Genomic DNA, 14242 nt, shown 5'->3' on the forward strand with positions numbered 1-14242 from the left:
GAGGAACGAGGCAGTTCCGTAATGAAGTCCATGAACAGATGCGTCCAAGGACGGGAAGGAATGGGTAACGGCAGAGAACCCGATGGCCGTGAATGAGGGAAGGACAGTATCGTAGTGCTCCTTAAAAACCTTATGTCGTAAAGCGAGAGGCACTAACAACCTCCCAGGAGGACAAAGATCAGGAGCCTCTGCCTGGGCTGCCTGAACCTCTGCCTCCAAATCAGGATAAAGAGCAGAGACGACCACCCCTTCAGCCAAAATGGGACCCGGGTCTTCAAAGTTCCCCCCTCCCGGAAAACAACGTGACAGGGCATCCGCCTTCACATTTGTAACCCCAGGGCGGAACGTAACAACAAAATTAAACCTAGAAAAGAACAAAGACCATCTGGCCTGTCTCGGGTTCAGACGCTTGGCCAATTCCAAGTAGGCCAGATTCTTATGGTCGGTAAAAACGGTAATAGGGTGGCTTAACAACAGAGGAATAATTCAAAATGAACTTTCTGTATTAATTGGCAAAACCCAAAAACCGCATCAGCGCCTTCTGATTCTCAGGAAGCTCCCAATCAACCACAGCGCGGACCTTCTCAGGGTCCATCCGAAAACCAGAAGCGGAGAGAAGAAAACCAAGAAATCGAATCTCCGGAACCGCAAACACACATTTCTCCAGTTTAGCGTACAATTTATTCTCCCACAGAATCAGCAAGACCTGACATAGGTGGTCCCGATGAGTCTCGAAATCAGGAGAAAAAAATCTAAATGTCATCTAGATACACCAGTACAAATTTCCCCATTAAATGATAAAAAATGCTGTTCACAAAATGTTGGAAGACGGCCGAGCATTCATTGAACCAAAGGGCATAACCAAATTCTCTAAATAACCCTCAGGGGTATTGAAGGCCGTCTTCCATTCGTCCCCTTCCCTGACCCTGACTAGGTTGTATGCCCCTCTTAAATCCAACTTAGAAAAAACTTTAGCCCCAACAATCTGGTTAAACAGGTCCGGGATCAGAGGAAGAGAATAAGGGTCACGAATCGTGATACGATTCAGCTCCCTGAAATCCAGACAAGGTCTTAAAGAAGCATCTTTTTTCTTAACAAAGAAAAACCCAGGTGACTTCGAGGGTCGGATGTGTCCCTTTCTCAGGCTCTCAGAGATATAAGTACGCATAGCGACTCTTTCAGGTTGGGAGAGATTGTATAATCGTGATTTTGGCAGCTTGGCGCATGGGCTGAGATTAATAGGGCAGTCGTACTCCCGGTGAGGGGGCAACTCCTGGACACCACTCTCGTAAAACACATCAGAAAATTCAGAGAGAAAAGATGGCATAGTCTTGGTAGAAACCTCTGAAAGAGACGCCGTGAGGCAATTCTCTCTGCAAAACTCACTCCAACCATTTATTTGCCTTGCTTGCCAATCAATGGTGGGGTTATGTTTAGTGAGCCAGGGTAGCCCCAACACTAGAGGAGTAGGTAATCCGCTTAGGAGGAAACATGACACATCCTCAACATGAGCGTCACCCACAGTCAAACGGATATTGTGAACTATGCCTTTTAACGATCTTTGAGAAAGTGGAGCGGAATCGATAGCAAAAACAGGTATATCCTTTTCCAAAGTGCACACCTGGAAACCATGCGTTATTGCAAATTGATTATCAATGAGATTGACAGCTGCTCCACTATCTACAAAAATCTCACAAACAATGTTCTTGTTGTCTAGCGCCACCCTGGCAGGTAGGAGAAAACGGAAACTACAAGCAAACGGCAAACCTTCAATTTCCGCATCAACCTTGCCAATAGTAGCAAATGGAAAGTTTTTAGAGTTTTTTTTTTTTTATTACCCTCAGAAAACTACATGAATCTCCTAGAGGGGTAAACATTAGCCAAATGATTTATACCCCCGCAACAGAAACAAACCCTCCTCTGAGAGCTGAATCCTCTACTATCAGAGGCAAGCAAACCCAGCTGCATGGCGTCCTCCTCAGAGGGGATTGAGACAGACTGAGACCCCTGCGCACTGAATGAGACAGCCCCACTGTCCTTGGACTGAATATGACAGGAAAGAGTAGTCTCCTCTCTCTCTCTACGACGCCTGTCAATACGAACAGCTAGAGACATGGCAGACTCTAACGACGCTGGTCTCTCATGAAAAGCAAATGCATCTTTCAATCCGAAAGACCATGGCAAAATTGACTTCGGAGTGCAGCATCATTCCAACCAGTATCAGCTGCCCATCTCCGAAATTCAGAACAATATACAGTACAGACCAAAAGTTTGGACACACCTTCTCATTCAAAGAGTTTTCTTTATTTTCATGACTATGAAAATTGTAGATTCACACTGAAGGCATCAAAACTATGAATTAACACATGTGGAATTATATACATAACAAACAGGTGTGAAACAACTGAAAATATGTCATATTCTAGGTTCTTCAAAGTAGCCACCTTTTGCTTTGATTACTGCTTTGCACACTCTTGGCATTCTCTTGATGAGCTTCAAGAAATGGTTTTCACTTCACAGGTGTGCCCTGTCAGGTTTAATAAGTGGGATTTCTTGCCTTATAAATGGGGTTGGGACCATCAGTTGCATTGAGGAGAAGTCAGGTGGATACACAGCTGATAGTCCTACTGAATAGACTGACAGACTGTTAGAATTTGTATTATGGCAAGAAAAAAGCAGCTAAGTAAAGAAAAACGAGTGGCCATCATTACTTTAAGAAATGAAGATCAGTCAGTCAGCCGAAAAATTGTGAAAACTTTGAAAGTAAGTGCTATTTGACCATGAAGGAGAGTGATGGGGTGCTGCGCCAGATGACCTGGCCTCCACAGTCACCAGACCTGAACCCAATCGAGATGGTTTGGGGTGAGCTGGACCGCAGAGTGAAGGCAAAAGGGACAACAAGTGCTAAGCATCTCTGGGAACTCCTTCAAGACTGTTGGAAGACCATTTCAGGGGACTACCTCTTGAAGCTCATCAAGAGAATGCCAAGAGTGTGCAAAGCAGTAATCAAAGCAAAAGGTGTCTACTTTGAAGAACCTAGAATATGACATATTTTCAGTTGTTTCACACTTGTTTGTTATGTATATAATTCCACATGTGTTAATTCATAGTTTTGATGCCTTCATAGTCATGAAAATAAAGAAAACTCTTTGAATGAGAAGGTGTGTCCAAACTTTTGGTCTGTACTGTATCTCTGGGGACTGTTTACCGTGGCATAAAAGACGCAGTTTAGATTCAGCCAGAGCAATACAATCCTAGTCATCATATATCTGCCCCAGGGCTACAAAAAATTCATCCACCGATCGGAGGGGCCGTGCCCCCACCGGCAGCAAAAAGGCCCAAGACTGAGCGTTATCCCTGAGCAGCGAGATGATGATCCCCACCCTCTGCTCCTCATCACCAGAGGAATGGGGAAGTAGGCGAAAATGGAGTTTGCAAACCTCTCTAAAGCGAAATAAATTCTCACTACCCCCGGAGAACATATCCGGAAGCGAGATCTTAGGCTCGGAACAAACTCCATGAACGCCAGCAGAACTGGTCACCTGAAACTGAGACACAGTTTTACAGAGATCTGCTACCTCCAGCGAAAGACCTTGCATGTGGTCAATTAAGGCTGAAACCGGATCCATGCTTAAGACGGTTTTGGCGGTTTATAATGTCACAGATGAATTTGCAGATAGCTGGAACTTATAAATAAACGACCGACTGGCTTGATCCCAAACTAACGAGCATATAGGTGAGCCCTTTAAAACCCTAAGAGCTCTCCCTGACTGCTATGCACATGCAAGGGTCTCAATGGTAGACGATTGCATGCCCACGTACCTAAGACTGTGTGACACCTGAAAACCCTATAATAGTGAGGGGACACGACCACCGGCTCCCTGCACTTAATACGGACGGAGTCAGGGTCACCTAGAATCAAGCCAGCAAGGAAACACAATAAAGGAAAAGACTTATCTGAGCAAACAGCAGCAGCATCCTCCAGCAGTGAACACTTCATCCAGGAAGTAGTATAAACCGCAAAGTGAGGCAGTATGGGAGGGAATATAAAGGAAGACGATTAGTCTAAATAAGTGACACCTGGCAGAAGGAAAGGAGATGACAAAGTGAAACTAAAACAAAGAACGTCATACAAGAGGTAGGGAAGAACGTCTGTCAGACCTTCTCACAGAACTGGCGGTGACAAATTGTCCTTATCCACTGCACAAGCCTTCCAGGCCATAGTGGAAAAACCTAAACCTTGTCAAAAGAGTATCCTGCAAATAATGAAGCAGATGTGTTTGCCTGCCACAAGGGAGATTGCCCTTAAAGGATAGCTCATAGTAACCAGATATATCAGCATACTTTAGTACAAGAGTGCTATAGAGTAAGCTTGGGATTACCACCAGGATCCTTGCCTGTAAAGTATCAACATTAGAAGAATCCCTCTATTGACAACTGCCACTACCTGATAATAGGATTACCAGTGAACTTATTATTATTTGTGCTATACAAAACGCTTTCCATTGATGAACTGTACCAACTGTCCAGAGACTATTGATTCAACTGGTTTACAACAACCAACTCCTCATTCTTACTACTACTCTCAACATTTGCACCTAACGGTGCTGGCGTCACGAACCAGGGGCCCTGCCACCAAAGCACCTTACACCTATTACCATTAAAGGCACCTCAACTTCCATCTGGCTGGTGTTCCCTGTAACCAAGAGTGCCCCAGAGGATTTTGTGCTGTCTTCCCATCCACTGTACTCCAGCCCAGGGAGGCATCTGCTAACCGTGAGTACATGAACTATTGCACCCATTGGCCCACCGTGAGCCTCACATGTTTTTCCCTGTGGTTTGGTATGCTACAAGTTCACAGAAGACACCGCAGCCAAGCATCCAGCATACACAGGTGACAGCCTGCAGCCAGTACGCTAGAGGGCATTCAGCCAGCCTACACGGACACAACTGTCACAGTGAACCACACCGTGATAATAACCATATACAGAACAATTAAGATCTTAACATGTTGTAGGTCTGGAAGAGTCAGGCCACTAGTAGTGATAACCAATACGCATTCAGATGAAGCTGTTGTATTTGCCATGCCTTCTGACCACCTTACATGGTATGCTCTACACCCTGACCTCCTGGTTTTCACATATATACTGCTGGGGTATAATTTATAACAAAATGAATATAAGTCATCTATATATAATTATGAGAATTTTGAACAGAAAATAAATAAATAGAACTCAATGTCAATCAGTTGATGTAAAGGAGACATATTACATTTTCAGGGGCAATATAAAGATTTCCCAAATTCCCCAAATCCAAATATTCCCATAATATCTATGGAGATGTTTTCATTTGGTGACATATCCAGCTCCTTTTTCTGGGTTCAGGGATTTTTGGAGTTCTGTAAAATTTTAAATGGTTTAGCTCTTAGTTAACTATACAGAGTTTTTAAATATTTCTTAACCCCCTTCTGCACGCTGACGTAATACGACATGAAGTCTCTGAGGCAGTGAACTCCTTCAGTGCCATAACCAAACCGGATCACAGCACTGTACAATTGACAGGGACATTTTTCTTCCACCACGAAGCCACAAGCGATGGTGTAGCCTAGGAGGTGTTTTTTTGCATATTTGCACAGGCTCAATACACTAGCATATCTACGTATTCCAGTATAGTATAAGACACATACAATTAGGGTGGCCACTTGCAGAACCCCAAAAAGGAGGACACCACACCCCGAAAAGGAGGACATCGTACCGGGGACAGTGGTGCACAGTAGTTCAATACTACACCATACATTATACAGATACTATTATGAACAGAATGTAAACATTAATCTATATTACAGTATCAGCTAAATAAAACAAGAAATCAGTAAGAAATGTTGTACTCACCAAACCTTTCCTCGCTGCCTCCAAGAGTTTGCCATTGGCCAGGAATTTCTTATACATTTCTTTACTTTCCTTCTGGGGGTGAAGGGGGGACTGCTGAAAGGGCCTTCACAGTAGTTATTAACCCCTTTCAGCAGCCCCCCTCTCCCAGTATCTACAGTGCCTTGCAAAAGTATTCACCCCCCTTGACTTTTTTCGTGTTTTGGTGCCTCACATCCTGGAATTAACATGGATTGTTTGAGGATTTGCATCATTTAATTTGCAGAACATGCCCACAACTTTGAAGATGTTTTTTTTTTTTTTTCTATCTTATATTGTGAAGCAAACAACAAATAAGACAAAATAACAGAAAAAGTCAATGTGCATAACTATTTACCCCCCTAAAGTCAATACTTTGTAGAGACACCTTTTGCGGCAATCACAGCTCCAAGTCTGTATGAGCTTGCCACATCTTACCACTGGGATTTTCGCCCATTCCTCCTTGCAAAACTGCTCCAGCTCCTTCAGGTTGGATGGTTTGCGCTTGTGAACAGCAATCTTTAAGTCTGACCATAGATTTTCTATTGGATTGAGATCTGGGCTGTGACTAGGCCATTCCAACACATTTACATGTTTCCTCTTAAACCCCTCAAGTGTTGCTTTAGCCGTGTGTTTGGGGTCATTGTCCTGCTGGAAGCTAAACCTCCGTCCTAGCCTCAGATCACGCACAGAGTGGGACAGGTTCTGCTGAAGAATATCCCTGTATTTAGCACCGTCCATCTTTCCCTCAACTTTGACCAGTTTCCCAGTCCCCCAGCATGATGCTGCCACCACCATGTCTCACTGTGGGGATGGTGTTCTTTGGGTGATGTGATGTGTTGGGTTTGCTCCAGACATAGCATTTTCTTTGATGGCCGAAAAGCTCAATTTCAGTCTCATCAGACCAGAGCACCCTCCTCCATACATTTTGGGAGTCTCCCACATGCCTTTTCACAAACTCACAACGTGCCTTTTTGTTTTTTGCTGAAAGTAATGGCTTTCTTCTGGTCACTCTGCCATAAAGCCCAACTTTATGGAGCGTACGGCTTATTGTCGTCCTATGTACAGATACTCCAGTCTCTGCTGTGGAACTCTGCAGCTCCTCCAGGGTTACCTTAGGTCTCTGTGTTGCCTCTCTGATTAATGCCCTCCTTGCCCGGTCCGTGGTTTTGGTGGGCGGCCGTGTCTTGGCAGGTTTGCTGTTGTGACATGTTCTTTCTATTAGGTTATGATAGATTTGATGGTGCTTCTGGGGATCATCAAAGGTTTGGATATTTTTTTATAACCTAACCCTGATTTATACTTCTCAACAACATTGTCCCTAACTTGTTTGGAGAGTTCCTTGGTCTTCATGGCAGTGTTTGGTTAGTGATGCCTCTTGCTTAGGTGTTGCAGCCTCTGGGGCCTTTCTAAAAAGGTGTGTATATGTAATGACAGATCATGTGACACTTAGATTACACACAGGTGACATCATTTCACTAATTATGTGACTTCTGAAGGTAATTGGTTGCACCAGAGCTTTTTATGGGCTTCCTAACAAAGGGGGTGAATACATACGCACAGGCCAATTTTCTGTTTTCTATTTCTAAACAATAGTTTTATTTATATATTTTTCTCATTTCACTTCACCAACTTAGACTATTGTGTTCTGATCCATCACATAACATTCAGATTAACAAAACATTGAACTTAAGGCTGTAATGTAACAAAACACCAAAAAAGTCAAGGGGGTGAATACTTTTGCAAGGCACTGTAATAACCCTTTTCAGTCCCCTCTGCACAGTAGTTATTTATTCCCCCCTTTCAGCTTCCACAGTAGTTATTAACCCCTTTTAAAATCAGCAGCGCCAGCCCAGTAGCCATTCACTTTCTTATAACTTATTGCCCCCTCTTTCACAGCAGTTATTACAGTCCCCCATTCACAGACTTACCCCCTTTCCGTTTCAGCAATCCCCGACCACAGCAACAGCACAGTCTTTCAGCACAACCACCTCAAACTCAGCGCAGCTGTGTTCCTCAGAGTCTGTTACTTCCTTCCACTTCCCGCCGCGCCTGCAAACCAGAATTGACTGGCGCGAATCTGCAGGCAGCGCTGCAGGGCGTCACGTGTGACATCAGTGCGCTGAGCGCTCTGCGCTTTTAGTGATCTGGATGTGACATGTGAGTGATACTTAAAGTGCCCCATACTAGTAGTCGCCGGACTCGCCGATAACCACAAAAAAGGAGGACTTCTGGCTGTCCGTCCTGTCCTTGTGCCGGACAGAGGACCAGGAGTCCAAAAACCGGACTGTCCGGCCTAAAACCGGACGTCTGGCCACCCTATATACAATAGGTGGCACTAGCAAAAAATTATGTGAAAGTCTCATTATAGGACAAAAAAAAATAAAAAATTGCAAATATAATTTTTTTTATATATTTTTGGGAAATGTTGAGATCAAAATACAAACATTGTAGGTGGTCCTGAAGCCCCTAAATGTCGTGGTATTATAAGGAAGACAAAGTCAATGGGTGAAAACTAAAAAAAGATGTAAAAAAACTTCAGCAATTAAGTAGTCCTACAATCAGAGTTTTTAGCAGATAAATCATTGCCAATGTGCATCTACAGACTTGGGGTCGTAGCTAGAGGGTCTAATGGGGCATATGCCCCAAGTGCTAGGTGCCAGGGGGGCTCCAACAGGCCACTCTGCCTTTCTAGTATGTTTTTGTTTTTTAAGTATTCTTCGTAGTATCTATACATCTGGTCTGTATCTGTAAACTTCTGACTTGTACTTTATCTTCTGACTGATCAGTCACATTGTCCACCACAAACAGTCACAGTGACCAGAATAAAAGCCTCCACCCAAAATAACATCCTATATAGGGGGTCATGTACAGTATAAACCTAGTGCCAACAAACCAATCAGATTCTAGCTGCATCTATGTTTAGAAAAACATAAGAAATCAGATTTTTGACCATAAGCAATGCTCATCTGACAACCAAACTTGACAAACTATGGATATTTTTGGATTGACTCGGGCGCCATCAACCATGGAACCTAAGCTTTGTACCTGTATATGGCAACATTTAATGATCCTATCACCTCAGTGGCAAAATTTAGCAAGCAATCCGTGGTGCTCAAATTTTTGGAGTTTGAGTCACTCTTGATTCTAGGTCAGGTTTACACATTTTGACCCCTCCTCAGCCGAACGCACATCGCCATAGCGTTCTATACAGAAATGTGAGGGCTGCTGGTCATACAGGTTGTAATGTCTCCTTAGGCAGCTGTAGAGGTAGGGCCGTCAGAAATGTTGTGTCTAATCTGAATATTTAGGCTTTTTCCCTTCCACTGCAGGCTACAGTTAGGCCTCTTTCACACAGGCGTTGCGTGTGAGGACCGGATAGGATGCGGGTGTGTTGGGGGAAAATGCGCGATTTTTCCGCGCAAGTGCAAAGCATTTTAATGCGTTTTGCACGAGCGGGAGAAAAATCAGCATGTTTGGTACCCAGACCCGAACCTGGACTTCTTCAGAGAAGTTTGGGTTTGGGTTAGGTATTCTGTAGATTTTATTATTTTCCCTTATAACATGGTTATAAGGGAAAATAATAGCATTCTTAATACAGAATGCTAAGTAAATTAGGGATGGAGGGGTTTAAAAAAAAATAAAAAAATTAACCTCATCCACTTGTTCACGCAGCCCGGCTTGTCTTCTTTCTTCTTTTTTGAGGACCTGGGAGAAAAGGACCTTTGGTGACGTCACGGCGCTCATCACATGTTCCATCACATGGTCCATCACCATGGTGATGGCCATGTGATGGCTCCGCGCTCATCACATGCTCCATCACCATAGTGATGGGCCATGTGATGAGCGCAGTGACGTCATCAAAGGTCCTTTTCCTCCCAGGTCCTCAAAGAAGAAGAATGAAGATGAGCCGGGCTTCACGAACTAGTGGATGAGGTGAGTTTCATTTTATTTTTTTAATCCCTCCATCCCTAATTTACTTAGCATTCTGTATTAAGAATGCTATTATTTTCCCTTATAACCATGTTATAAGGGAAAATAATAAAGATTGGGTCCCTAACCCGATCGTCACCTAGAAACCATGCGTGAAAATCGCACCGCATCCGCACTTGCTTGCGGATGCTTGCGAATTTCACGCAGCCCCATTCACTTCTATGGGGCCTGCGTTGCGTGAAAAACGCACAATATAGAGCATGCTGCGATTTTCACACAACGCAAAAGTGATGCGTGAAAAAAAACGCTCATGTGCACAGCCCCATAGAAATGAATGGGTCCGGATTCAGTGCAGGTGCAAAGCGTTCACCTCACGCATTGCACCTACGCGGAAATCTCGCCCGTGTGAAAGGGGCCTTAGTCTCTTCCTTGTGTGATGTCAGTTGTGTTGTGATCTCTTAGCCAATCAGATGTCTTACTTTTGATGTACCTCCCCCATTTCTTCTCCTCCTTGTGCTTTTTTTTACTGAAACACTAAGTGAGAAACTGCAGCTACATCCCCCACCTCTCCCCATCTCTCTTTCTTTTGTGTACTGTTTTACACTAGATGGATTTATTGGGAGCTGAGGAGGTTTCACACACTTACAGAAAGTTTATAGAAAGGGAAAGGGGAATTTCAGGCTACTGGAAAATGATGTTGCTTTTCCTTAAAAAAAACGATGACCATAGGTATACTGAAATAAAAATAATATACAAAGTAAAATAAATAAAAATAATAAATACTTTATAGGGTTTTTCTGGGTTCAGGATATTGATGACCTGTCCTCAAAATAGGCCATCAATATCAGATTGGTGGTCTGGTTCTCAGCACCATAGTGCTGTTTGAAGGAGCCTCTTCATTGTGTACCTTGGTCTGTCCACCTGCATGCTGTCTACTTAAAGGGGTTTTCTGGGTGTTTAATATTGATAACCTACTCTCAGGATAGGTAAAAATCAAACAGCGGTGGCAGCATCTCCCATCATTACATCTTTATTGAGGACTTCACAGCATACACAAAATTAGCAACGTTTCGGCTGCACAACAGCCTTTGTCAAGCATAAAAACAGTATGACCCAAATGCATATACCGTATTTTTCGCCCTATAAGACGCACCGGCCCATAAGACGCACCTAGGTTTTTGAGGAGGAAAATAAGAAAAAAAATATTTTGAACCAAAAGGTGTGCTTTTGGTGGGTTTTGAACTAATTGTGGTCTGTGGATGGCACTGTTATGGGGGATCTGTGGGTGACGCACTGTTATGGGGGATCTGTGGGTGACACTTATGGGGGATCTGTGGGTGACACTTATGGGGGATCTGTGGGTGACACTTATGGGGGATTTGTGGTGGCTCTTATTGGGGTCTCTGGATGGCACTGTTATGGGGATCTGTGTATGACAGTTATGGGGGGGGTGTGACAGAACCATCTGTCTTTGGAATTGTATTGTATGTTATGTGAGGGTACCCAGATAGCTATGCCATGGAGCCTGTTTGTGAAATTAAAGACTTTGGCTCCATGTCGATTTTATTGTATTCGTGTAGTCTGAGTGCCATTCACCTAATAATATGCACTCAGACTTGAGCTATCTGGGGATATGTTAAATGTCTGTGTTTACTGTAATGTTTGTGACATTGTATGTTTAAATGGTGATTTCTGTCCTGTTGTCACCACGTGTGTATTGGCGATTTCCCTTTGTCCTGAGAGATAATTGAATTGCTCCTCGGTTGTCTCCAGGGCAGAGAGGAGGAAACCATGATGCATTGTGGGGATGTATTGTGTCTGTGTATCCTGAATTGCTGCATATCTGTCCTGTGTCACAGTCTTACATCTGGTCCCCTAGGGGAGTGTCCACCAGATGGGGACCTGCATAAATACGGGCGGGTAGCCCTCAGTAAAGGTGATTCTGATTTACCCTCAACACAGAGCTTGGTCTTGTTTTTTGGGGGGGGGGAATTCTTCTAAACGGCGGTTTCACCCTCTCCTGCCGAGAGGATCGTAACAATTGGTGGCAAGCGACGGGATGAGTCCCGCCGCCCAGAAGGACAGCTACAAATGCAATATGAGGAACTAAATCAGATTACCCTAAAAAAAATATTACAACGCCGAGGACGGCCAACAGGTAATCTCAAGAAAAGGGAGATTATTGCTCAACTAGTGGAAATGGATGCAGCGCAAGGAATGGAGAGAGCTTATGTACCCAGCATCCTGGACTTAACACCTGAGGAAATACAATTCAACCGGGAAGTCCAGATAAGGCTGGCACATTTTGGCCCCAACCCTACAGCAGACATTGTGGAACGTGTGCAAGCGTGTGCAAGCGGCACTACAAGTGCACACCAGGCACTCCAAGGAAGAGGAGCTGCAGCAGCGGAGGTACCCAATAACAATATTGGAAGGAAGAAGGTACCCTTCGCTGCATTTAAAATTTTTATTGAAGCCGAGGGAGAGATTGATGGGTTCCTGGCTGATTTTGAAAGGCAGTGTGCCTTGCACAGGGTGCCCACGGACGAATGGGTCAGCATCCTCTCTGGGAAACTATCCGGCCGGGCCAGTGAAGCCTTTCGTGCCATCCCAGAAAAGGAAATTACTAGTTACCGGGCAGTGAAGGATGCCCTTTTGGCCAGGTATGCGGTGACCCCAGAGGTATACTGGCGGAGGTTCAGGGAAACCCCCAAGCAAGCAGGTGACTCCTATGTGGAGTGGGCATGCCGGGTGCACCGCACAGCAGCCCACTGGATGGCAGGGTGCCGAGCCGTATCTGGGGAGGAGATATTACAGGTGTTCTTGCTGGAACACTGCTTTGACAAATTGCCTGCAGGAGTCAGAGAATGGGCCCGGGACCGCAAACCCTCAACCCTGCCAGAAGCTGCTCGCCTGGCAGACGAGTATACGGATGCCCGTAAACTGGACAATACTATGTCTAGAGCCCCTGCCAGAATGGAGTACAGACCAGCAGCACCCACAGCCACTACCGCCTACCAAGCTCTGGCGCACCGCACTCCAGCTCTGCCTGCAGAAAATAATTATCCTCAGCAATCCCGGTCCAACTCCCGGGATTTTTCGCAACCTATCCGGTGCTTTGGGTGTAAGCAACTGGGGCACAAGAGACCGGAGTGCCCGCTGAACACTGCTAACCAGGCACAGTCGTGGAGAAGACCAGCCGGCGGAAACCAACGCAGCCCTCAGCCTGCTGCTCACTGTATTGAGCAGGATGAAATTTGGGGCATCCTACACGAGGCAGACCCCATTCAAGCCGCCCACCAGGACAATCGACAGCAGCACCGACAAACAGTTAAGCTGAATGGGAGAGAAGTCTGCGGTTTGCGAGATACGGGTGCCACTATGACTTTGCTCCAAAAGAACTTGGTGTCTGAGCAGCAACACACCGGAGACACTGTGGCCGTAAAGGTAGCAGGGGGTACTGTGTTCCGCATGCCTTTTGCCCGGGTACACTTGGATTGGGGAGTGGGGACTAGACACGTTGATGTGGGGGTCATGAAGGGTTTACCCGCTGATGTCCTCCTTGGGAATGACTTGGCCCCCCTTGTTTCTGCCTACGCTCCGATGGGTCCCACAGAAGTTAACCTTGTGACTACCCGTGCCCAGACTCGTGCTGCCGGAACCGGCCCACCTGCTGCTGAGACCCAGGTAAGACATTCTTCCCCGACTTGTACCCTAGACCAGCCCCCCTTAGGTTGGGATACCCCAGAGGAGTTTGGGAGGGAGACCCGGGCGGATCTGACCCTTCAGAAATATAGGGCTAAGGCAGATGCTAGGGAGGAAGGAGTAGATGGGGAACGGTATGAGTGGGTGGGGGACAGGTTATATAGAACCCCTAAACCTTCCCAGAAAAGTGTGGCTCCTCTGCAGAATCGCCAACTGGTTGTGCCTGCGAAATACCGGCAGGAGATTCTGCGGATTGGGCATGATGTGCCATTAGCTGGACATCTAGGGTCCCGCCGCACAGCCCATAGGATCACTCAGAATTTCTTTTGCCCGAATTTTAATCAGGCTGTGGGGATGTATTGTAGTACTTGTGACACATGTCAACGGGTAGGAAAGCGGGGGGACCACCCAAAAGCTAGGCTTATGTCTATGCCTATTATTGGAGAACCCTTTTCCCGCATAGCCGTTGACATTGTGGGTCCACTGGCCAGGGCTAGTTCATCCGGTAAGAGATATATTCTTACCGTGGTAGACTGTGCCACGCGTTATCCAGAGGCAGTAGCGCTGTCTAACATAGAGGCAGAGACGGTTGCTGATGCCCTGGTTAAGATTTTTACCAGAGTGGGGTTCCCTTAGGAGATTCTCTCCGACCAGGGGGCCCAATTTACCGCTGTGCTCACCCAGCAGCCGTGGAAGGT

This window comes from Bufo bufo, chromosome 3 (assembly GCF_905171765.1).
Source record: "Bufo bufo chromosome 3, aBufBuf1.1, whole genome shotgun sequence".
Classification (NCBI taxonomy): domain Eukaryota; kingdom Metazoa; phylum Chordata; class Amphibia; order Anura; family Bufonidae; genus Bufo; species Bufo bufo.